General features: G+C 36.4%; 1 protein-coding gene across 1 annotated transcript in view; it reads left to right on the forward strand.

Moving 5' to 3' along the window:
- Positions 1–24,567, forward strand: part of DNAH11 (dynein axonemal heavy chain 11) — a 139,000-nt gene that overhangs the window by 12,157 nt on the left and 102,276 nt on the right. The window contains exons 5-9 of the mRNA XM_080577863.1: positions 1,745–4,710; positions 17,719–17,874; positions 19,009–19,233; positions 20,533–20,614; positions 21,512–21,638. The gene's annotated coding sequence lies outside the window, so the exon portion shown is untranslated. The remainder of the gene's footprint in view (positions 1–1,744; positions 4,711–17,718; positions 17,875–19,008; positions 19,234–20,532; positions 20,615–21,511; positions 21,639–24,567) is intronic.

The following is a 24,567-nucleotide window of genomic DNA, read 5'->3' on the forward strand; positions in this document are numbered from 1 at the left end:
CAAGGCCATTCTGTAGGATTCAGTGTTCTGGAGGCAATTCTGTTGGTCAAGAAAAAGAATCCCCTTCAAAGACAGCTTGTTGTACTTTCTAGATGGTCACCAAAATCCTCCCCAAGGACCAGCAGGCAGCCAGTCTCCTCAGCTTCCACAGTAACCTGTGAGCAGGGGATGAGATAAGAGACTTGATTTTCTCCTGCAAGAAACAGCTCCCAGTTCATGCTTACAGAACTGGTGGAGGCTTAGCAGGTCTGTCTCTGAGCAGGAGCCCTCTGAGAACACCTGGAGGAGTAAATCTCCATCTTCTCTCTTACAGGCTTATAGCAGTATTGGAGTGGTGAGTGGTGAGTGAGTAGAGGGTACTTACCTCTTTTTCAGGAGAAATAAATGTTCTGTGAACATCTACACTGGATGAATCCTCTCCAGCAGGATAGGAACCGAATGCAAATTGCATTAGATTAGATTTGCTTAGAAGGGAAACTTTATGTGAAGAAATCAGTCTCCCGCTTCACTATGCTATCAGACCTCCTGTTTATTTTCACTTGGTCAAACATCCGTTATGTGTGACAAGGCCCCACTTGCCACTCCTTTGACTTTACACCACCTCCTTCCTCACGTATTTTAGCTGGACTTCAACAGGCTAATTTATAATGTCGTCACTGAAATTAGTCTGAATGTCTGACAAATTATTGTTGTGCATTAGAAGGCCAGCACTGATGAAGGTCAAAGTCTGCTCGTTTTGATCTCAGCCCAAAATATCAGGTTTTGAAGTGGTGCCAAAAGGTTTGGATGGAACCTTATATAATCCTTGATTTGTAAGTCTTGGAGAAAAAGGGACAAGAAGTAACTACGAGGGGTGTCGATATGAAGTAGAAGAGTGTGGGGAAAAAATTAAATGAGAACTATGACCAGAAAAAGGTTTTACTTCCCCACATTCTTCCCCTGCAGACTCTACTTTCAATGCGTTAGCTTACAGATTCACATCAAATATGTGAAGTAAATTCTTTAATAAATGTCAGTTGTATCAGTTTTAGATAAACTGATGAGGTAAGCAAAAAACAAAACCAAAAAAATCTCACACACACACATACACAAAAAAAAAAAACTTCCCCCCAGCCCCAATAAAAAAATCTTACTGCATGCAAACAAGGTTACCCATGGATCCTGGTTTTCCCTCTCAGGTTCTTCATGATGCTGTCCAGAATTATACATTAGGTAAACATGTATCCTAAGTTTGATTCTGCATCTGGGAGAAGCCCTCTTCTGCTAATTTACTAAATGAAAAAGCTAGAAGGACTTGTGTAGGTATTTGTGTATGTGCTGGCACTACATATGCTACCTGAGGATTAGTACTCAAAGATTATGAAGGTGTTATGGCAAACAGACAAATACATTTCCAGCATCACTTTTTGAGGGTGGGAAAAAGTCCCTTAGCTCTGTTATTTCCTGAATGTTCACTGTGCAGAATATGCTACTTTAGGATCAGTCTAGTTGGTGGAATATGCAACTAGTTGAACATTGGGAGCACCTCAAATGTGAGAGTTGCTTTATGAGACAATTGAAAAACTAGAAGAGTTTGAGGTAACAAATTAGAAAGCTAATTATTTTTGTTTTCATATACTCATATATGAAGTGGAAAATAACTTTAAGTGATGTCATGAACAGTAATTTTTAAAATACTTTTATTTTAAAAATTACTTTTTTCTTCTTTTTTTTTTTTTCTGCTGCCCATTTATTTACATTCCAGTCTAGGTTGTATCTTTCATTGGAAAATCTTTCCAAAGATGAAACTGAAGAAACATTGGAACATGTGAAAACAACAAAAAATACCTTAAAATTCTTTAAGGATTCATTCTTCAGTCATAGAAACAGATCGGAAAGTTACTTCACCTGTGTCATGGGATTTAAACCATGGGATTTCAGACCTGAGATATTTTTTTCCAGATTTGATATGTTTCCCAACCACTCACTGAACATTGAGGTATTACTAATAATCTATCTTGTGGATAATAATTATAAAAATATTATTTGAGAAATATGGGCTATTTTCAGTTATACAGGCAGCATGACCTGGGTTTCTAATTTCCAGAATGAAGAATTACAATGCAGAGGCAGTGTTGAGTAGGATGCAAATATTGTATGCTGTGCAAGGAGCAGGCTGGTATTAACAAGAAGAAGAAAAAAAAAATAAAAATGTTTCCTGAATCCGGCCCTTCCTGAGATTTTTAAAGTTGCTTGAATGAAGTGCTACTCTTCATATACTTGGCTAAGACTTCGTATGTGTTCATAGCTAGGATTTTCTCCTGAGTGCAGCACCTTTATCTGTCTGTGTTTTGTTTTGTCTTGTTTTGTTTTCAAGAACTGAGATGAAGTCATCCATTTACAGCTAAAAAAAAAATGCGGTGTTTTAGGTTACAGATTGGATGAGACAAAATACTCTACACCTCTGCTTTTAAGTCTGTGCCAGCAAGCAAGAAAAGATGAAAAATCTGTGGCCAGACAAGGAAGGTAGAATGTTGTTTTCTACTCTTGTGGTTAGGGTGTTTGTGTAGAGCAGGAGCAGTCATAGGTTCTTGTTCCTGCTGCCAGGAATTTTTTGTGCTTTTCTGAGCCTGGAAGCAGTTGTAGCAGGAATGTGGGCTGCCTGCTGATTAGGGTGACCTTGTGAGGAGTGGGAGATTCACTTTAGGGATCTGAGCTGGAAAATGATGCATTTTAGCTCTGCAATTATTTAGCTAGTGTGCCTCTCCATCCTACCACTCTAAAATATTATCAGAGGGTAAGAAATGTAGTCCCACAGTGTCTGACAATGCCTACCAGGGCAATCTCTGAAAGGATTTTGGGGTAAATGCATGGACTCTTGACTGTCTATTGGCAGACCTATAGGTCGTGGGCTCAGGCTGGATGGTTGTTGAACATGCTTAGGAACAAAACCACACCAGCAATTTTGCAAAAGCAGCTGTCAGAGGCATCACATACAGCCACTACACATAAACCAACTGGTACTGGCAGTTGTGTTTCCTGACATTCAGGTGGTAGCCACACTGAGTTTACTGTGGTCAACCTGAATCGAGGCTTGAGGCACCTGAGGCAGGCTGAGTGGAACAGAGAGACCTGCCTTGCAGGAGCCAGGTCCCTTCACGGTGAGGAGGCAGCTGGGTGATGTAGGTCACAACTGAGTCTAGGTGTCCACGGCCCACCAGGAGTCTGCTTGATGAACCTGCAACTGTTTTGCTGTTGAATAGATGTTGCACATTTCTAAACACACTAGGAACCAGCTATTTCCATCCCTCTGGGGCACAAAACAATTACTTCATTCAAGTGAAATCAGAGACCATAGAAATTAATTTGGCACATGTTACAAAAGAGGTTAGAGTGGGTTCACTTTTACTCATCTTAGAAAGATTTATGTTTAATTTTCAGAGCAGCATTTAGAGAAGGGCTATGTTAATAAATCATGTTTATGCTTGAAAGTATGTTTATTAGTGTTTACTCACTTTAGCTCAGACTTTTTTAACTTAATCTGATAAAATTAAAATATAATTAAATTTGTATGTACTATAGGACAATTCATTTCTACTTGTGTTTTAATCTTATAAGTAACTCGACCAGGATAAACCATTGCTGGAATTACCTGTTACTCTTTCACATTTTTTTTTTAAATATTAAGTATTTAAATGATAGGTTTTAACTTCTCATTCTGCCAAACCAGAAGAGCGAAAGTCAAATGAGGCAAAAATATTTCAAACAGCAGGATTGTTATTGTGTTTTTTCTTTTGTGGAAACATACTGTTTGTTAATTTTTGTTCATTTGATCTAGCAAACTTTCATCAACATGTAGGGATTTCAAAAGATGGAAAAAATGAACTTTGGTGGAATTGTGGGGAAAGTTCTAAGTGAACATCTGCAGATGAAGATTTTACGGAAAGCTGTGAAGTTTTTACAAAGAGAGCATACGATCCTTGAGATTACAATAACGTTGTCAAATTGCACCCTGCACATGGGCATTTGAGCCTTCATATACTCATTTATTTTAAAGTATCTGAATTTGGAGGTTGTGGAACTAGGAAATATGAGTGAAAAAATCTGGATAATGTGGAACAAAATCCCCCACTAACATCAACCAAAATTTAAAAAATAAATAAAGAAAAAAAAAAAGAAAAAAAAAAAGACTAATTATTTTTGCTGTCAGTTAGTTCTGTAATTTTTTTCATTTATTTTTTTTTCCTGAGGGTTAAGAGGTAAATTATGTATGGTTCTGGTGTATATAACTAATCAGTTAATTTCACTTGAAAATATAGAAACATTTCAAAATGTTTGGTATATAATGTTGTCTTACACTCATAGTTAAAATAATTCCTTATAAGTATACTCATTCATTTTACATATATTTGGTAGAACAGAATATTTATTACTGTTCTTTCCAGAGATGCTTTTTTGTTGTTTTCAAGATTATGGTGTCAATTCATAGCTATAAATAACTGTAAACTTGGGAAAGGGTGTTTGTTCTGGAGGATTTAATCTTCTTTTAATATAAATTCAAACAAAGCGGTACCCTATCACGTTACTTGGCTTGGCACAGCTGCCTGCTGGCTCAAGCACCCAGCTGTCTTCAGCACAGGCTCTGGTCCAGCGCACAGGATGCTTTATGCGTCTGCATTAAACAGCGGCCACAGAGAAGTGAGGAGCAGCACAGAGCCATCCAACTTCCAGGTGAGTGTCCCAGCTGCTGGAACACTTCCTCAGACTTGTTCCTGCTCCACCTGGCATTTTTGGCAGAAAAGCAGCCAGATCTGCAGCACTGTAGAGCAGGGCACTGTCCTGGGGTCTGGGGGCTGCTGATTAAATCCCCCTGAGGTGGGGATGCTGCTGAACCCAGGTGTGCCCCCACACAGGTGTGTGCCCCAGCTCTGCAATGTGAGCAGTGGAAGAGGGAAGCAGCCCTGACACCAGCTGCAGGTTTCATGGTGTCTCTTCTCTGCCACTGATCCAAACATGCACCATCACAAGTAGGATTTAATCACCCCAAACAAGCTACCTTAACAACACACTTGTTCAATTCTGTCTGCTGACTGAGCTTCATTCGATTATTATTATTATTCGCTACTGGATGACCAATTATTATTTCTACACTTACACTTACTCCCTCCAAAAAAATGCTTGGGTCAGCTGGTTCTCTTAGATGTATCTCGGCCATTTACCTGTGGTTCTGACACCTGTGTGTACCCACAAGCCTTGTTGGGTTTGCAGAGGTGCAAACAATTTGGAGATGGGCTCAGCATCCCCATGGGTGGCTTTGTTGGCTTGTGGGAGCTTGGACCTGTTGTTTTTGGTAGTGCAGTTAATGCAAGGAGTGTGTACTTTGGGTAAGGTGTTATTTTTACAGGCAAATTTTCTGAAACAGACCCAAATCTTAGCATTGTTATTATTTAAATAATTATTATTTAGGAAGTATATAAATTTACTGTTCTATTTGATGTGGTAGGAAACAAAGCCTCTGTGTGTGTGCATGTTGATTTTTCTTGCAAATATGTGACTTAATCTAGGTAATTAAAGATCCGGAAGAATGGATGTAAACTAGATTTGAATTAAATGTATGGCACAGGTTTAATTCATGCAGAAGCCTTGCAAAGTTGTTAATGTTTTTAGGGTAAGAATACTTGCAGTACTGTAATATCCACAGCAAACCTTCCCATGTCCTCACACAGTCAGGATTCACTATAACATACCTCTAAACATCATCACTCCTTGTAAAATCCCTTATGATTCACACTAAATTCCTGCTAATCCTTGCACAAAGCTACAAAGCTTCTTCAGGAAGAGGTGAATGGTAGCAGGGACCTACTGCCTTTTTTTTTTTTCTTTCTTTCTTTCTTTTCTTTTCTTCTGGGGGCACAGGATGCTCTGAAGAGTCCTTGGCTGTGGGAGCTGTGGTTTCAAGTCACCCTTTCTCAGGGCTGTATGCAGTTTGTCTGGTTTTGCCTTTATCTCAGGAAAGGATTCCCTGCATACTTGGCATATAAATGGAAATGTTGCTGAGAATGCTTGAGTAACAGCTTTAAACTGCTAGTTAAAGTGTGGCAATTATCATATTTACATAGATTGTAAGATGGTTGAGGTTGATCTGGTTTTGAGGCAGTGATTCCTTCCTTAGTGACTTGACTGACTTGGTGCAAAAGCAGCCTTTGTAGTGCACTTCTGAGCAATCATTCTGCACAGTGAGCTTGTTGACTTTCCAGGTAAAGCATAGCCAACAAGAGTTAGATTTCAAGCCTGAGCCACTCTTATTCATCTATGCAGGCTGAGTGTTGACAGAAGATGTAAAAGTACAACAGTAAGCAACAATAATTGTGTTGTTTTTACTGTCATTGCTAAAATATTTTTTCAGTCTCTTCACAAAGTGTTTACCTTTAGGTTTTACAGTATTAATCTGGGGTTGCTCCAAACAATAGCTGTCAGTGTGAAGTTAATTTGTTTGTCAGAAGCTTCAAGGTTCACGCTGTTCAATGTATGATATTTGAATAGTGTCAAGATATTTCCAAGAACAAGTTTTATATATTTCTGAATAGGCAATGTGCTGTATGTTTGGTTAATATGTGGCTAGACTTGCCTGAAATCCAGAACACAGCAATGATTTTGTTTGTGATGGGACTGGGGATTTTGACCCTGAGGAGGACAAAAGGAAGTTCAGCCTTCAGGGTACAAATATGGACTTCTCAGATTGACTGTCTTAAGTGGACTTCTGAAGTGCGTATTTTAAATGCATATCACAGCCTGTGACAGAATTAAAATTGAATTTCCCTACTGGCTATGGAGAAGTGTGTGTAGTTCATCCTGCCATGTTTAGTCCCATCTATTTTGAGTATATGCATGCAGTTTTCCTGCAGTGAGGTTTTATTTGTTTGTTTTTAAAGCACATTAGTAGAAAGGTAGAAGACTCAAACAAGCTGGTTTGATAAGCCCTTCCATATTTGCTGGTTTTTATTTAAATGTCTACTTCAGCTACTGGTACTTATCTCCCCACCCCAAGTGACTTACAAAAAAAGAGATGCAGCCAAACAGTAAAGAAAAGAGAATATGACTACTTTCTCAGAGGTGATCAACGTTTAACACGTTTAACAAAAGAACAAGGATAGCTTTACTAGTACATGTTCCTGTTTGTGCTTTGGTGTCCTTTAGCAAAAGGTGCTGGAACTCTCCCTTCACAGCTGGCATGAGAATGCATTAATATGCTCCTGTTTTTTTCCTCCTCTGTTATTATTTTTCCAAAAGTGCTCATCTGTGGATGTGGTTAATTACTTTAAGTATTAAGAAAGTACAGCTGTGATATGGAAAAGGACTGTTGTTCTGTTGCTTAGAACATGTGGTAGATGCAGATTCTTAAGATAATCTAATTAAATGTAACAATGACTTAGAGTCAAAACATACTGTTTACTTAGAGAGTTGGCAAAGTATTTGAGTAGCTTAAGTTTGATGCTCATAATATCCTGCTTAATGATAACATGCAGAGATAGTTGGGACTTGTTAAAACTTGTTGAGAAGGTCTTTGTTTAACAGAAGAGTTAACAGTAGCAGCATAAACGTAAAGAGTAGTATTAACTGGCATAGTTGGCTATTCCTCTTAACAAGCTTCCTGAACAAAATATTGTAATAAGTTTCTTTCCTTGAATATCTATATACTTGGTACACAGGTCTTGATCTTGCATTGTAAGGTAAAAATTATCTGAAATGCTAAGTAAATGTTTCAGTTATTAACTCAGATTCTGTAAATAATAATCACTTAGATAACTGATCATTGCTCATCGGTTACAATAGGGAAGGAAAGAAGGTCAAAGAGTTGTAGGTCCCATGTCCTGCTCTAAACCCCAGAGTAACAGAAGAGCCATGACTCTCTTCATCCTCACCATTTCCACATGTGGAACTCCCTCATGTCCACAGCCTGTCCTATTTTTTTGCCCTCCTCCTGTATCATTTAGAGCTTGGGAACAGAAAATGTTCTCAGAGGTGTTGTGGTCACTTTGTTTTGAGCAAGAAACAACATAAGGTGTCTGTTTTTTTTTCAAATACAGTCAAGAAAATAGTATTGTAAGGCCTTTCACAGGTTGTTTTATTGATCTGATACCTCTTGTCTCTCATGAGTGAGCCATCTTGATAACTGCTGATGTGCAACTACCAGATGAAGGGGTAGGACACCTTTAGTGTGGTTTTATTTTTCACGATTCCTGGGGATTTTTCAACACTTACAGGATTCCGCGTGGTAGACAATTCAGAAACACATGGTGTGCATTAATAAGCTACTTATAAACTGTTTTCGGTTATTTTTATCTACTTCATCTGAGGAACAGGAAATTAGCTTGCAAGCCATTTAAGTTAATATATTCACAAGTTCACAATTCAAGTTTCAGGTTTTTCAGAGAGAAGTAGGTTTCTGGTGATGTACTTCACAAGAAGGGGATCACCTATCTTTAAAGAAAATACTGTATGTTGCACAAAAATTGTGTTTTGTTTAAGTACTTGCCCCTTCTGGAGATACCTGTGAAGTTTCCAGACTGGGTCAATGCTAGATAAGCTCACAGGGTAGAGTTAAATGCTCACATTCTCCCACAAATTAAGCATGTTATCTTCACGTCACAAAGTATTCCACTGTTTCAGGGAAGAACTCAAATATATACCTCAGCCTAGCCTCTGTATTTTCCTTCCTCCTTTCTTTCAAGTCATAATAGGAAAAGATTAATGAAAAGTATTTTTGCCTCAATATTTTCCTTGGGCAAGCAGGGAGGGAAATAGCTCTGTATCTGTGGTCTCTGGTTCTTATGTTTTAGAGGAATAGCAGATCTATATGTGTAAATTTCTAATTTTATTTTCTTGGCACCATTAAGGGCATGATGACCCTTGAAGAAGACATTATCATGACATTATTTTTCTAGCAATCTGAGAGAAACAAGTGATAACCAATGTTATATAAAATACGATTCATGTGCTTCCTGAAAAGAATCATGGTGACTATGCTAATATATCCAAACGTACTCCTGTAGTCATCTTGTGTTCACTTAGAGAGATGTTTTTTAATGTTACAGGAGTTAGATGATGATTATTTTGGATGTAAAACCAAAACCCTGGATCTTGACAGATTTTTTGTGTAGGATTTCATGACTGCTCAGGTTTAGAATCTGTGTTCAGGGATAGTACTTATTTAGATAAAACTATTTTTCATTTATTATTAAAAAAAAAATGTGTATTGCTTAAATTACAGTTTCTATCTAGGTAAGCTATTTGTGAATTGAATGCCTTGGAATATTAAGTACTTTGGTAGTACATCACAAGTGTACATAAACTTTAAGAATATGCCTTCAATTGAAGCTGGAAACTACAAGGGCACTATGGTTCTTTTGGAATAAATGTAATTTTTGTGAAGTATCTCATCTGCACAATCTAAGTCCTCAAAGTCTGTTTGCATTTTATGATGTTCAGAACACAGGTTCTTTCCAGGAGCTATAGCTAAGAAGTAAAAAAAAAAATATATATATATATATATTATATTTGATAATTTGAAGAAACAGAGATTTCCTGTTCACCAGCATTCTGTATTTGCACTTGACTGCACAAGACATGGAGAATCTTATGGATATCAGATGCATCCAGGCTCTTCCATCAACAGTGTGGTGTACAGTTAATTGGGTAGCTAAAACATATTTCTGTAGTGGTATATATTATTCTAAAGCAGGAATAATTAAAATGTAAGATGGAGAAAGTTGATTAGAAACAGTTTTTCAAGATACAGATTAGGATTTGTCATATTCAGAGCCTGAGTGAATGATATCAAATTATTAAGAACAAGGCAAGCATGTAAGATGTTCAAACAGGCAGTGATTTTGAAAGACACAAGGAGAAATCTTACATATCTATTACTGCCCGTGATAAGGCCTCCAACAAAGTATTGTGTCCAGGTGTAAGCATTACATTTTAAGAAAGATGATCCCTCAATAGTTATTGAGGCTGAAGAAGAAAAGGCTGAGAACAGACATAAATCTTCGAAGACATTAAAGATTTCTGCATACAGGAAGGAAATAGGCTGTTCCCTACATCCAGAACATAATGAGCTTAATCTAAAGTGCAGAAAGTTCAAGTGTAATAAATGAGAAAACTGCTTTATGGGAAGAATAATGAATCACTAGATTGCTAGGGGAAGTGACATGCTCTTCATTTCTGAAAACCTTTCAGGGAGGGTTAAAAAAACTTCTTTTGGAAATGGAACAGGTATAGCAGACATCGTCTTGGAGCAGGAACACAGACTTAATTACTCTTAAAGTCCCTTTTAGACGTGCACATCTTTGACATTTTATACATAACACTCAAACTGTTTCAAATTATTGCAAATTAGTTAATATATTAAGCATAAGACATTAATAATTAATACTTAACTAATAGCTTTGATTAAATGAATTTTCCTTAGGTTGTCACTTTGGCATTCTTGGCAATTAAATGAGTATCTTGCATTAAACACTGGCATTTCTTCTATTTCTTTCCAAACTTCCTCACTGGATTCAGATAATACAAACAGTATCAAATCTCTTTCAAAAGGCAGATAACTTCTCTTAGCTTTAAACGTTGCAAGGAGAATGGAAAATGACTTATCCTCAGAAAATTCACTTCTGCTTGCCTCTTGGTAATTTATTTACAGCAATAGACTTCTTCCAAAAAAAAAAAAAGGCATTGAAATAAAATTAAGACTTTGAATTTGCATGAGACTGCATGAAGAAACTAATGACATCTGAAAGAATATATCTGGAAAGAAGGAAGAAAATAAACAATTTAGAAACATGCAATGTGGTATTCAGAAAACATCTACAGTACAGAGTCCATGCCTGGATCTGGAAAACCTAGTTCCATACATTCTAGGATCTAAATTAAACTATCATACTTTAGATGAATTCTAGAATTCATCTGCATAGCGAAATTTAAGAGGAAATTTTGAAATGTGTGGTCTGTTTCTCATCACTTGATACGTACTGATACTGAGCTTGGTACAATTCCAATCCTTGTACTTGAAAAGCATTTTGAATGGGACTTCAAGGTGGGAGAAGAGTATTGCAGAGAGAACTCTCTAATGCTTGCTTTTTCTTTTCTTCTTCTTTATTTTCTTTTAAGATTTTAACCTTCTTTGGAAGCTTTCCAAATAAATAAAAAAAATAAAATAAAATAAAATGGATAATTGCAAATATTTATGTGATGAACACATTAAAAAGGTATGCACAATGAAAAAATAAAAGCTGTTTTTCTTGTTAATTCATAATGGTTTCATTTCTGTTCTACGAATAAACATATGGAAGAAAGAGATGAAATAATTAACAAAAATATGTCAATTGCTTAAGGAAAATTTGAATGGTCTGTACAACTAAAGGAATGAATAGAGACATCTTGGTCCTACTTCTCATCCACGTCTCACCGGTAAGTGTTCATAATCACTGATTTAGTGGAAAGTTAATAGCTTTTAAATAAGACATCATTAATTACTGAAAAAGTGTGATCTGCACAGTATGGCCCTCTTACACAAGTGCATTTATACACTCATGTTGTGCATGTGTACAGCTCAAGTTTATTGGTATATTCTGTTTCTGCAGCACTCTCAGAATTACTTGTTAACATCTGTAAGAGATTTCCCTGATCATTGTTTGGATGAGTCGATAACTAGCAAACCCAGGAATTTCTCTGTCCCAGGACAACACTACTATATGCCACGTAAACAGTATTATTGTGTTAATGCTTTCAAAGATACTTGTGTGGGAGCTAGATATCCAAGTTACTTGAAAATTGTGTCCTGCCTCTCTTTCGTTTCCTGATCCTTCACCAAACATGATTTTAGGTTGGAGCGCAAAGGATGAACAGCTCCTGTAGGAGAGTTAGACCCACCTGAATTAAATTGGGTAATAACCATTCCACCTGCTGATGAGCAGAGTATTTTAATGACTTCGTATCTGAGATTAAATACAAAGTAAACAAAATGTCTTTGTGTTGAGACTTCTGACAGGATAAATGTGAGATTAACAGTTTATTTGCTTCTTCCAGCTAGTGGCTGTATTGAGAGAAGTGAAATACCTCAGATGTTGAAGCAACCCAATATTCCAGATTCTACTTTAGCTCCATATGAGGGAAAGAAAGGAACACTTTTGCAAAGGTTTATGACTGGGTGATATGTTAGCAATGTGGGATGTATTTTTGTTTTTTTCTGCTCCCCACCCTCCCTGCCCTGTTGCAACTTGCATGTGTGTGTGAGCACATGCACAGCTCTAACTATCCCACTGTTTTGCTTGTTCAAAGGAAATACCACATCCTCGCCAAACAGAATCCTATCTGCAGCTTACCTTTCAGCTTACAATACTGGCCACAGACGAGTGTGAAGTACCTGGGGGCACTGCCAGCCTGGTTCTTTCAGGCTGCGGATCCACTTGTCTTCCTCTAGCTTGCCCTGCACCCAGCCTCCTGTTCTGTGTCGGCGAATTCAGGGGCCATAGTTTCACTTTGGTACTGTTCAAGTGTGAAAGGACCTCTCTCAAATAGCTGTCTTGCTAAGCAAAGCGCATAATGTTATGTGTGAGACATTCAAGGGATTTCATCCTGTGCATGTCTCTCCTGTGAACAGTTTGTTGGAAACCTTGAACCTGTTGCTCAGCTGTACAATAGACTAATGCGGACTGCTTTGGAGGTAGAATATCCCCTGATTGAAACAGAGCTGGGAACTATTGATGACCAGCTGAAAGAAGCAGAATGTGCACATAGCAGGTGGAAACCTGCTAGGAATGTATCTAATGTGAAAACGTTAGGGTGTGATTTGCAGAGAGTTCAACAGCCAAAGGACAACACTAGAACTAATCCACCTGGTTATGAATGCTTGAATGGAGCATGTACTCTTTTTCAGGAATGGTAAAAAAAAAAAAAAAAAAAAAAAAAAAAAAAGCAGCTCTACTATACCTGGATGGCAAAGGAGAAAGAATTGCTAAAATATGCAAAATGCTGCTAAATGGCATCTACTAATATATGCTTCTACTAATATCTACCACCTGTCTTGTAGAGGTAATGGCCAAGTGAGCTGTACTTTGATTTGGGTGTTAAATATTTGACTACTACTACTCTTATCATTTCTATGTTTTTATTCAGTTATCTGTGTAATTACACAATCTATGTAAAAGTTCATTAAGACTCACATTTGAAGACAAATATGAAGAAGGGAAGAATTTTAGCAAAATTTGAAAAGTGCATTAATTGAAAAGTGCATTTTAAGTTGGTAGATTGGGAATGACTGGCAAGCTGAGATCACGGTACTGCTGCTGTCCTATTTATGTGCCCCTAGGTATGTTGTTCCCATGATCCCCATAGATAAAAATCATTTCTGTATCTGGAGAAGTCATCCAGAAACACTTTTTTTGTACTGAATATATTGTAAAATAATCTTGATTTGAAATTTCACTATTGCTTGCTTATATGATTATAATATATATATGATTAATTAAAAATATACATAAAATTTATTTATAAATGCTATGTCCAATTATAATATCCTTAAACAATGGCTTCTGTGCTACATAACTACTAGTGATACAGTAAACCTGAATCAAAGAACTTGAAAGAGATGTGAACGCAGAAGCAGGATTTTTGACTCCTTGCCCCTTTTTTGCAAAATTTTCTTGAGGGACCTGCTTTTGTTTCTATTGCAATAATTTTTTGTTTGTTATCAACATTAATCTTAGTATCTAAAGAATATGCTTGAGTTCAGATTCAGATCTTATTTTGTATTATTGCCTTTATTTATACTATTGATATTTATTTAAGAAGGAAATCAAAATAAGGGTTTCTTTTTAATGCTTAGTTAAATATAACAAAGGTTAGTACTGGAATGCAGTACAAATGTGCAGAGGTATTCTTATAGAATGTGTAATATCAAAGCTGCTGTATTGTATGACAGCTTTGTACCAGCTTTTTACCAACCTCAGTGCAAGAGATACTTAACCCTTGTACAGTTTTGCTAGTGTAAATGTGATTACAAGGAGGTTCAAGAGTCTTCTACACTACAGATACAAGAACTATTACTGTTGTTTTGTACTATACATCAACTTTATAAAATAGTATAAAAACAAGGAAGCTTGCTGAATGAAGGCATACATTAACACAATCATAAAATAAAATGTTTTTTTAATTGTGAGAAGGCTTGTTTGTTTCCTTATTCAGGGAAATTTAAAGCTCTTCAAAGTAGATTCTTCCTCAGTCTCTAGGAAGAGTTACATGGATGACATTATGATTGATGGCTTATATAACACTCTAATGCAGTCTTCAGACTTCTTTTTGGAGAACACAGAAGAAAGTTTGAAGCCAGTTCCAGTTTCTCAAGCACAAATGATCCTTAATGCCACAGATATTCAATTTAAATCTTCTCTAGATAAAGAGGCTGGTGATGGCTTTTATGACCTTTGACGAACTCCTGGGTGATATTTTCTGAATGTCTGCCCAAATGAAAAGGTTAGCAGACCACCTGAAAATAGAATATTATCAGGTTCAGTTTCTTCTCTTATGCTTGAATCCAATTAATTGTAAATGGCAAGAAGTTTATTTTTAGTTACAAACTCATTTAATAACATGTCTTGAAATCCTGAGCCTCATGTGTTTTCTCAGTTGCACAGTTTATAGAAGCGTAGTCCCACTAATTTCCAAAGGATTACTCATGCTTTCACACACTTCTGCAACTGTGAGCAGCAGAATGAAGTTGTCCTTTTTATGCAAGCCTGATTTAAATTTGCTGAATATTTCTCTCTCTGTGTCTGTGCTTTGAGTTTCTATCTCGGATGTCATACTGAATTCTGTAACCTGCACATAATGGAAACTTAATATCTTAGGAAGATGAGTAGGGGAATATCCACTAGACTGATAACCAGAATCATGTATAGCCCATTTAGCTTTGAGTAACTTGAAAAAGATATGTAGAATCATTGAATGTCTTGAGTTGGCAGGGACCTTAAAGACCATCTACTTCCAACCCCCTGCCATGGGCAGGGACAGCTCCCACTAGAGCAGGTTGCCCAAAGCCCCATCCAGCCTGGCCTTGAACACTTCCAGGGATGGGACATCCACAGCTTTTCTGGGCAGCCTGTTCCAGTGCCACACCACTCTCTGAATAAAGAATTGTTATTAATGCAAGAATCTGCAAAATTTTGTTTCTTTTACTTGTAGTCTGGAATAAGTGCTTCAGTGTTGAAAAGAAATACAGTTGCTCAAGAAAGTGTGGGATATGAATGGTTATATTAATGTAAATTTGTTTTTGGAAAGGTATTAAAAGAAAAAGGAAAGGTTAAAATATATTCTGAATGTTATGTTCTTCATTTGATCCTAGAAGTGCTTATAGTATTGATTTATTTTTTTTAAGTTTTTAATATTGAATAATTTCATATTCCTTTTGTTTTTGAAATTATAGCTGCTATGTTTTAGGAAAACCAGATTAAAAATATTTCTATTCTCAGGTTAACAAATTTCAAGATAATCCCAAAGAAAAACAACTTTTGCAGTTTTACTTTAAGCTTATTTAATACCGATAGTTTGCTGGAATAATTAAAATCAGTGAGTAAAACTTCACGAAGTTCCACTTCAGAACTGAGAAAAATGTAAAAGGCTACAAGCAAAGCCAATTCACCAATGGTTATATCTCAGATTCTGAATCCAGAAAAAGGTTGTATGGGAAATCAGCCATTTGAAGTTCTATTTACATCAAGATGTTGGTTTTCATGGGCAAGATTAGAAATATATATACTACTTTTTTTGTGTGTGTATGCGTGTGTGTGTAATATTTTTATTGCCATGAAGAGAGAATGGGGCACATTCCCTCACATCTCCCAGCTGCCTCGTATGGGTGTGTTTAATAAGTATTCATATGTGTACCTTTATGGCACTATCAGAAACTGAAGTATGAAATAGTTTAAATGCTTAGCTTTTGGCTTGGATTTTGAGAAGATGGATTATTTTGCGTGCTTTCTAGGTAGTGGTGGTATAGGGTTGGAAACAAGTAATAAGGTCCAGAAGGTATTTCTGCATGCTAGGCCTTCCCCCTGCATCTATCTATCTATTATAGCAGATATATATAGCAGAAGCTTGTTTGTACCAAATGTTGTTGACACTTTTATCTGTACTTTCTGTTTCTGAGCATCACTGATGATTGGACTAAAACCCAGTGGAGACAGATTAATGGGGAACAGATGGATGTAGAGCTCAGAAGGTTTGCCAAGGCAGGTTCCATAGCTGTCTGCTTGTACAATTTATCTCTCTTGGTGCCACCCCTTCCTCACTCTTCCCACCCACTTTGATATTTCAGTGGATTTGTTGCTCATGTCCAAACTGAATGTTCTGGAACATGTTTTGGTTTGGGGCTTCCCTTTAAAACTTTATTCTTCTGGCTGAGTTTCCAATCCATGCGGAGGAACATGGTAAATCCATGCTGTCACTTTTCTGAATAGTGGAGGTGTGTGAACAAATAATGAAAGAATAATAAATGACCAGATGAAAGTCATTATTTTTAGAGACAAATTGAATTTGCAGAGGTTTATCTGCTCTACTCTTAGACATAGCTCCAGAGTAGTTGGATTAGCTTCATAGCTTCAGCAAAGACACTCATTTTTTCAAAGGGAAGGTACTTTGTTTGAAGTATTTGCAATGTGTTGTTGGTAGTAGTCTTACAGAAGAGAGTTTCAATGGGACAGAGGAAGAATGAAATAAAAATAAGAACAGAAGCACCCCAGATGATTTGGAGGACACTAAAGGAGTAGCTGTAATTCACAGACAATATTAAACTTGAGTACTGAATTAAGAAAGTCTTGAACCTAATGGGTATATTTCTCCTTATTCATGTATGTATTTCACTCAGAAATAAATAGGTTTCATTACATGATACCAGGAATAATGTGCTGTGGTAGGGGTAATAAAAGCAAGGACAAGACTGAGATCACTGTGTTGACCTTCTGCTTTCACATCATTCACTATGGCATATATGCCAGATCATGGAATAGGGAAGATGCTGATCACTGCCACTGCTGGTCGTCAGCTGATCGCTTGTGTCATGTTCATCACACTCAGGTGTACACAGAACTCTCCCTTATATCCAGAACTCCTATTCACAGAGGGTTATTGAATTTATGGATACTTTTATCTGCAGTGATATAATAAGAACATCGTTTAAGTCGTTGGAGCTGCAATGGAATAAATGGCTCTGATCCAACTGGAATTATAAAATCATTGTGTTAATAGTTGTTATTTATTATTTAAAGTATCATACTGGAAAGTAAATTTTCAGAGCTTTTGCTTTATCTACTGACCCCAATAAAATCTTCCACAGACTTGTGCTGTCCCAAACATCTGCATGTGAAACAGGAAAATAGAGCTTTCTGACAAATCTCATCATTTTTTCTCAGTTATCAACAAGGTAGTTTTCTTAGTAATCAACAGTAGAAACAAAAATCTCTTTACCTTGAGGGTGGCCAAACAGAGGAACAGGCTCCCTAGAGAGGTGGTTGATGCCCCAGGTCTGTCAGTGTTCAAGAGGCATTTGGACAATGCCCTCAATAACATGGTTTAACTTTTGGTTAGTCGTGGTCAGGCAGTTATACTACGTGATCTTTCAACTAGTTTATTCTAAGGTGGCTGTTAATAACAAGTAATTATTGTAGCTATTTTTATCCTATTCCATAGGAAATATATTCTTTGGATAATAAGGTTTGTGTCTGGGATGCATGTAGAGGCTTGGAGTTAAAGGTGAAGAATCTGATATCATCCTTGAGAGGAATATTGGAGAAGCAAAATTCTGCAGTCAGAGAGACATGATACCAGGTCAAGAAAGTGATGGGAGTAAGTATTCAGTTAAAGAGACCCCAGTAATGGTCTTTCATAGTCTACATATCTGCAAAAGTACACTCAGGCATGTGGTAGTGCTGCTGCTGCCAGCCATTCAATGTGGAAGTGGAACAGTGATTCAGGGTTTAGACAGAGCCATCTCAAGTACTGAGAAGAGAATCTGTGGTCTCTGCTCAGACAAAAGGACCCGACTCCCTGGGGGCACTCCCTGGGGGCACTCCCTGGGGGCATACCTCGCTTGCTAAATTAGAGGTTTGTTCAGTAGGTGTTTCTCTCCCTGCTGAGTTTAAGAGCAGCACTAAGCATAAAGAGTTCTCTGTTTTGTCTGAGACAGGAAATACTTACAAGTAATAATTCATATTAAATATTTAGAAGAAAAGCAAGCAATGTGGCTAGAAACTTTCCTGGATAGCAAAGAGAAGGTTTCTTGATAATGACCAGAGGAAATGAGGGGCAAAGTAAAAATGGAAAGAAAGGAAATAAATAAGCCACCTGAAGCATCAGCCTACTAGTAAATTCTTTAGGAATTAGTTTGTAGGGAGACTGTTGACAGAGGTTATAATTACTGTCGTTGTTTCCAGATTTTTGCAAAAATCAGCCAAATGTGGGCTGCCTTGGAATTTTCTTATGGAGAACATCACAGCAACAGAGCTCCTTTAATAAAGTCAATTGAACAGCTGCTTGAAACTCTAGATTAAAAAAAAAAAAAAAAAAAAAAAAAAAAAACAAGTAAAAGCTTAATAGAAATACTATTAGTATATCATTATTAGTTGTTCCTTTGATATGCTTGGTTAGTTAAAAACTTTTTTCATGAATCTTTGTTAGTGAGTTACATTTTCTCCAGATGTTAGTCCTGTGAAATTATATGCATGCTATGTAACTGTACATATTCTAAGAAAAGTCCTGTCTTGATGTAGGAGTTAATGAAATTACAGCTTTCTAAACTTATGTTTTCTTAGATTTTTTTATTATTCGATAATATGCTGTCCATGTGCAGCATTTAAAGATGTGTTCTGTTATGATATACAGTAATAACAAGAGAATTTATTGAACTCACCTTAGCCCTATTTCCTCTGATAAATTATTTTGATTAGTGCATTTTTTGAAGTTTTTTTTTTGTCTTTCTAGGTTCAGCTACAAACAATACTGAAAAGTAAATATGTGGTGTATTTCACTGAACAAATGAAAGGTTGACAAAATAAATGAAATGTGGCAGATTCTGTCATTTCCATTTGGATGGAAGTTCAATACACATGGGCTCATCTAGGAAGTATTTTCATTGTCTCTGATGAAATCAGAAGCCATTTGCCTGAAGATGTACATAGACTTAACGAAATCAATACAGGCTTCAGAGTAAGTAGAGTGAGTGTGTTATGTTAATTTATGTCTTGTATTTGAATTATATAGAGTGAGCAATTAAGCAGATATTTTTAAACAATACCATGTTGACAGTTTAGTCTGAGAATTTCTTTGATAGGTTTGTTTCTAACCCATTGAGTTAATGTTATTGCAGAAAGTATACTTAGGTGTAGTCTGCGTTCTTTATTATTAAAATTAAAGTATTTATTTGCCTTGTTTTCCTTTCACATGGACTGGCATGCAGATTGGCACATTATCACAGACCTCAGTAGTGGAAAAAGTTCTGTGGATGGTTCCTTCACATGACTTTAATATCTTCTTTTAGTTACTCTTTGTTAGCTTTTTAATCTCCCGGAGTTGCACAGAGATATGATACTTCTCAGTTAAGGAAATCCTTTCTGTGAAACTTCATATAATTTATGACAGTGATAGGTGAAATATAAGGTTATGATATACTGTTTATTAATGACCAAAAATGACAGCAGATCAGCCTAAGCATTTTCACTTACACAAAATATCACGTCTTAATTGTTCATTCTGACCAAACAAAAAAAGTCAGTGAACCCTTGTTGAGTAAAGAGAGTAACTTGCATTATGAACATACCTATAATTCAGTCTACATATGTCAGGGAAAATTCTGAGATCTCACTTTTCACTAGATGTGTTTCTGAAAAGCTAAGTTATGATAATGATCATTTCATAGGTTCTACATTTAAAACTTCAAATAAATTTCTAATTGTTTAAATCTGCAGCATAAGCAATATGGGCTGCAACATGTCTAACTATACACACAAAAAAACCCTACATTCACACCTTTGCATTAGTTGAAAACCTTGTTAAGAATGATGAAATTAGTCATGGCATTTAACATGCATGCTTTTCTTCATGATGCATATTGAAGAAGGCATGGGTCTTTCACATATAAGCAGAATTGTCATACAAGTTAATGTTTTTGGTGTAATCTGTCATTTTGTTAGAAGAGATCTAATAGTATAATCAAAGCAGTGTTTGTTTTTCTTCAATGGCTGTTCAAAGAAGAACTCAGTTGCCTGAGTTCCTTTTTCATTTTCTTCATGTTCAGTGTAAACATTGTGAAAATAAATGGTTGTGGATTTTCTTCTTTTGTCATTTAAAAAAAAAAAAAAAAACACAGAATCTTGAGCTGGTGAGGTTCCTTCTTCCACTTCCTTTTCCCTGTGCTTTCTTTGTCCCATTATACTAAATGGTATGAATTGGAAAAAATGTGAGGGGAATTCCACCTGTTGTAACTAATTTCCTCACAATTCTGTACAGGAATGACACAACAAAAACAAAAATGTGATAGAAGTTACCACCAAGCCATAGATGTATGAAAAATTGAAGATTTGCAGCACAGGTAAAATTTCCAGTATGACCATGAGTTGGAAATACAGTTCTGGAATAGTCGGGAAATGAGGGGTGTCAAGTCATGCTTGCTTTTTGTACAGTTTTGAAATTATATGATATATTTTTGTCATTCATTGCTATTTGAGGTACTGGACTTGTACAGTTTTTTGTATGATTAATTACATTTGAGGTATTATTTTGTTATTTATGAATTGCATGATGTAAACTTTTTCAAATGTCTTAAAAATATTTTCAGTTTTTATCAAATTTATTTTCTCCCTACACACAAACTTGTAGCTGAGAGTCTTCATTTCCCACTTTCAGCAGATATGTCATGCACAAATAAATGTGGTGTTTGTCTTATTTCCCCTGCAGATAGGCATGTAATTGAGCATTTTGAAGCTTAATACTTCTAGTGTCAATACCAGCATTTATTTTTGTGTTTGTTATTATTCACACATGAAAATGTATCTTAGGAGTCACTTCACACTCTCAATACAGTGGTTCATTGGGTTTTGCATTTTCAAAAATTTATTTTATCTATAAATATCTGCCCTGTCAAAAAGAAATCTTCTTGACCCTTGTTTTCTAAGGCTGGACTCTTTGGAAGAGTTGAAGAGGAGTTTCCATGTAGCCAAATGTACTTTCTCGGAGAATTCTCCGGTAACTTTCCGTTCTCATAGACTTCTTGGTCTGAAGGAGTGAAAAGAGCTGTTTTGAAAATATGTAAAGTTTGCCACTTTCCAGCTGTTTCTTACAGCTGGATCTATTGTTGGTACTTAAAATTAAAAGTAGACTGCATTGTTCTGTTTTACTGTTTCGTCTGATTTCCTCCTTAACTGGAAGAGAATTCTTGGTTTTAGGGTGGTTGAAGTCAAGTATCATTAAAATTTCTGTTTTCTTTCAGACTTCCTCTTTGGGAAAAAGCTCTGGGTGGATATTTAGAAACCAAGCACATAGCGTTTCCTCACTTCTATTTTGTTTCTTCAACAGACTTGCTAGCTATTCTTCCAATAGGAACACAGCTGGAACAGGTAAAATTCTTTGCACATTTTTGTACTTCATGTTGTCTATAGAAGGATATATTTCCAGGTTATGATGTGAGAAGATAGTATCATAGTACCTCACCTTTATTTTTGAATGTTGAGTGTTAATTTACTTATACAAAATAATTTCACATTTCTGAAGAAAGGCAGTAACCATTTCCTGACAGCTAGGAGAGGTACAAGGTCTTCATCAAGGAGAGATTAAACCATCATTCTGAGATATTAGAAATCTTGTGCTGTCTCTTACTGAAAATTTAGCTGTGTATGATTTGAATTTGTATGGATCATAACTTTGCAGGAATTAGAAATGGAAAAGGCCAATAAGATCATCAAATGAATTCTGCTTCTGGTGCTGACTGATCAAATTTCAGAAATGTTATGTGTAGTGGTGATAAGTAAGACTGAGAGATCCATGGTCTTTGTAACGTTGTTAATGGCTTTACTGCTGACCATTAATGTCAGCAATGTTTTTGTAGCTATCCTTGTTTTCTCTCCTTCAACAGTAATTTGTTAGATTTTGTGACATTTTGAGACCAGTTTGTATTAAAACACAGGCATTTTTCATTTCAGAAGCTCTATACTCTACATGCCAGATATATGTACATGCCAGATGATATTCCTGGCCTCAGTGATGATCCAGCTATGGCCATTAATTCTCTGAGTACTAGAGCTATTGGTGTGTCTCAGGCAAAGTTGTTTTAGGAGGGATGAGACATGTAACAGAAGAACTGATATTTTCCCAGAGGATGAATTATTTGATAGGCCTGAATGTTGAGCCTTTTTGGACATGATCATAGATTCTCCCATCTACTTTACACAACTAAATCTTAGTGACTTGTTTCATCCATTAATTGCTCTATGTTATATATAAGAAGAGCAGCCGGACAATCTTCTGTTCTACTTGTCAGGAATAGACCATGCCAGTGTGTAGACAGTGATCTTCAAAATCTATGGTCTTTGGAGAGGTGTGTTGTTACACAAGGCATTTAGACCTAAATCAACGGGGTTTTTTTGTGAAATAATCACTAACCATAATTAATAACAATTTCAAGACATCTGTTTCATATTGAGCTTAGACCTTCAGTCTCTTTGACAACTGACAATAGTGTCATTAACTCTATTCACTACTTGCTCTGTGAGCGTTTCCACCCAGCTTTTCCCATAAAAACCTCTTATGTAGTAATCATGCAACAGTCAGTGTTGCCGTGTCAGGCTGTGCCACCAGAGGAATCAGAAATATTCTTCTTATTTGTTTCATTGCCATAAGTGTTCTAATGTTATCAAAATACCATTTAAAAAAAAAATCTATTGTTTTTAAAACTTACAATTGAAGTGCTGTTAATCACCCCACCATTTGGTGCATTTTACTTGCTACAATCAATTGAATGTGAAGAAACATTTTCAAGAGCATGTAGAGGAATCTACAAATACCGCCTTTGGAATGTACAGCAGAGAAAAGGGGCATGTTCCTTTCCGCGAAGAGTGTGGTTGCAGTGGTCAGGTACATTGAGTTATATGAATTTTAGTTCATGAATTTTCCCTTCTTTGGGATGTAGATTAAATAGACACTTAGACTGGCATAAAATGTCACTTTTTAAAATGGAAACTTTAAAAAAAATCATAATAAAAAATTACAAATATCTTTTCCAAATTTCAAAATATTGTTATCATTATTACATTGCTCAGAGCTGCTTAATAAACTACTAACTTAATAAATAATCTAGTTGCCCTTTGTGTGGAAGCTTATAAAGAAGTGTAGAGAGTTAAGTGTTTAGGAGCAATCAAAAAAGAAAAATTGTGCTGAAAGCCACAGAACGTTGAACCCATACTAATAGTTCGTACTAATGAACCCTATAGTTAAATGTTATGTTCCTCATACTTCTCTCTTCTGCATTTCCATAACAATTTCAGTTCTCCTCCTCTCTAATCCTTTAAGGCACACCTCTCCAGACCTCAAGCTCTCTCCCATGTCCCCTATCAGCTGAACATGGGTTTAGCTGTTTTTGAGCCTCATGTTTGCTAATTGGCCAGCCAGTATGCATACTAACTGGGCAGTGGTAGGTCAGAAAGAACAGATCAGCAGCTTTTGAGACAATAACTTATTGTTCTCACAACAGTGCTGAATGGATAAGCATTCACATTGCATAAAATTGATGTTGCATGTAGTTCTAATGATTGATTGTCTCAGCAGGGAAGCCAGAGATTGAATGGGCAAATATATGCAGCTTGCCTCTTAGAGATAGTTTCTCCAAGACACAGCTACATTTGAGTGCCTGGAGACATAGGAAAGACTGTATTGTCTGTGTTTACTCTGTCTCTGCAGAACAGAAAAACTTCAGGCTTTTATATTTGGAGCTCTAAGACAGTAGGTCTGTGTGCTTCAGTCAAATGGATATGTAAAGCAAAACAATATCTGGTATCCCAGTAATTGGGAAAGGCTCCTCAGAATTAAATCCTACTGAAGAAGCAGTGTGGAAAGAGAAAATGGGGAAAAAAAGAAGAAAAGCAAACAAACAGAAAAACTCTCAGTTCAAGCTTGTAAAAAATGTTGATACGAAGAAAATCTTTTGTAAGGATTAAAAAGATGAGCTTCCTATTTTGTTAATATAAAACATAGCATTTATGCTATGTGAGTAGATTTATGCTTTTTTTTTTTTTTTCCAAAGATAGAGTCTTGGTTGCAACACCTTGGTGAAACTGTATGCAAAAACAGTGCGTCTCTTCATCAGTAAGGTGATAGTGGCCCATGAAGAAAAGCAGAGAGAACTTCTTGACTACTCAGGCTAGGTTGCACTTACCTGTTCAAAAATCTGGTGGGTTTGAGATGTAGAAATGGCATTCACTAGGCTGGAAGAGGGTTTGGAATCAGCTCTGAAGGATTACCACAAGAAATAGTTATTGATATCTTCTTTTTGCT

Source organism: Anser brachyrhynchus (assembly GCF_964034855.1).
Source record: "Anser brachyrhynchus genome assembly, chromosome: 2".
Classification (NCBI taxonomy): Eukaryota; Metazoa; Chordata; class Aves; order Anseriformes; family Anatidae; genus Anser; species Anser brachyrhynchus.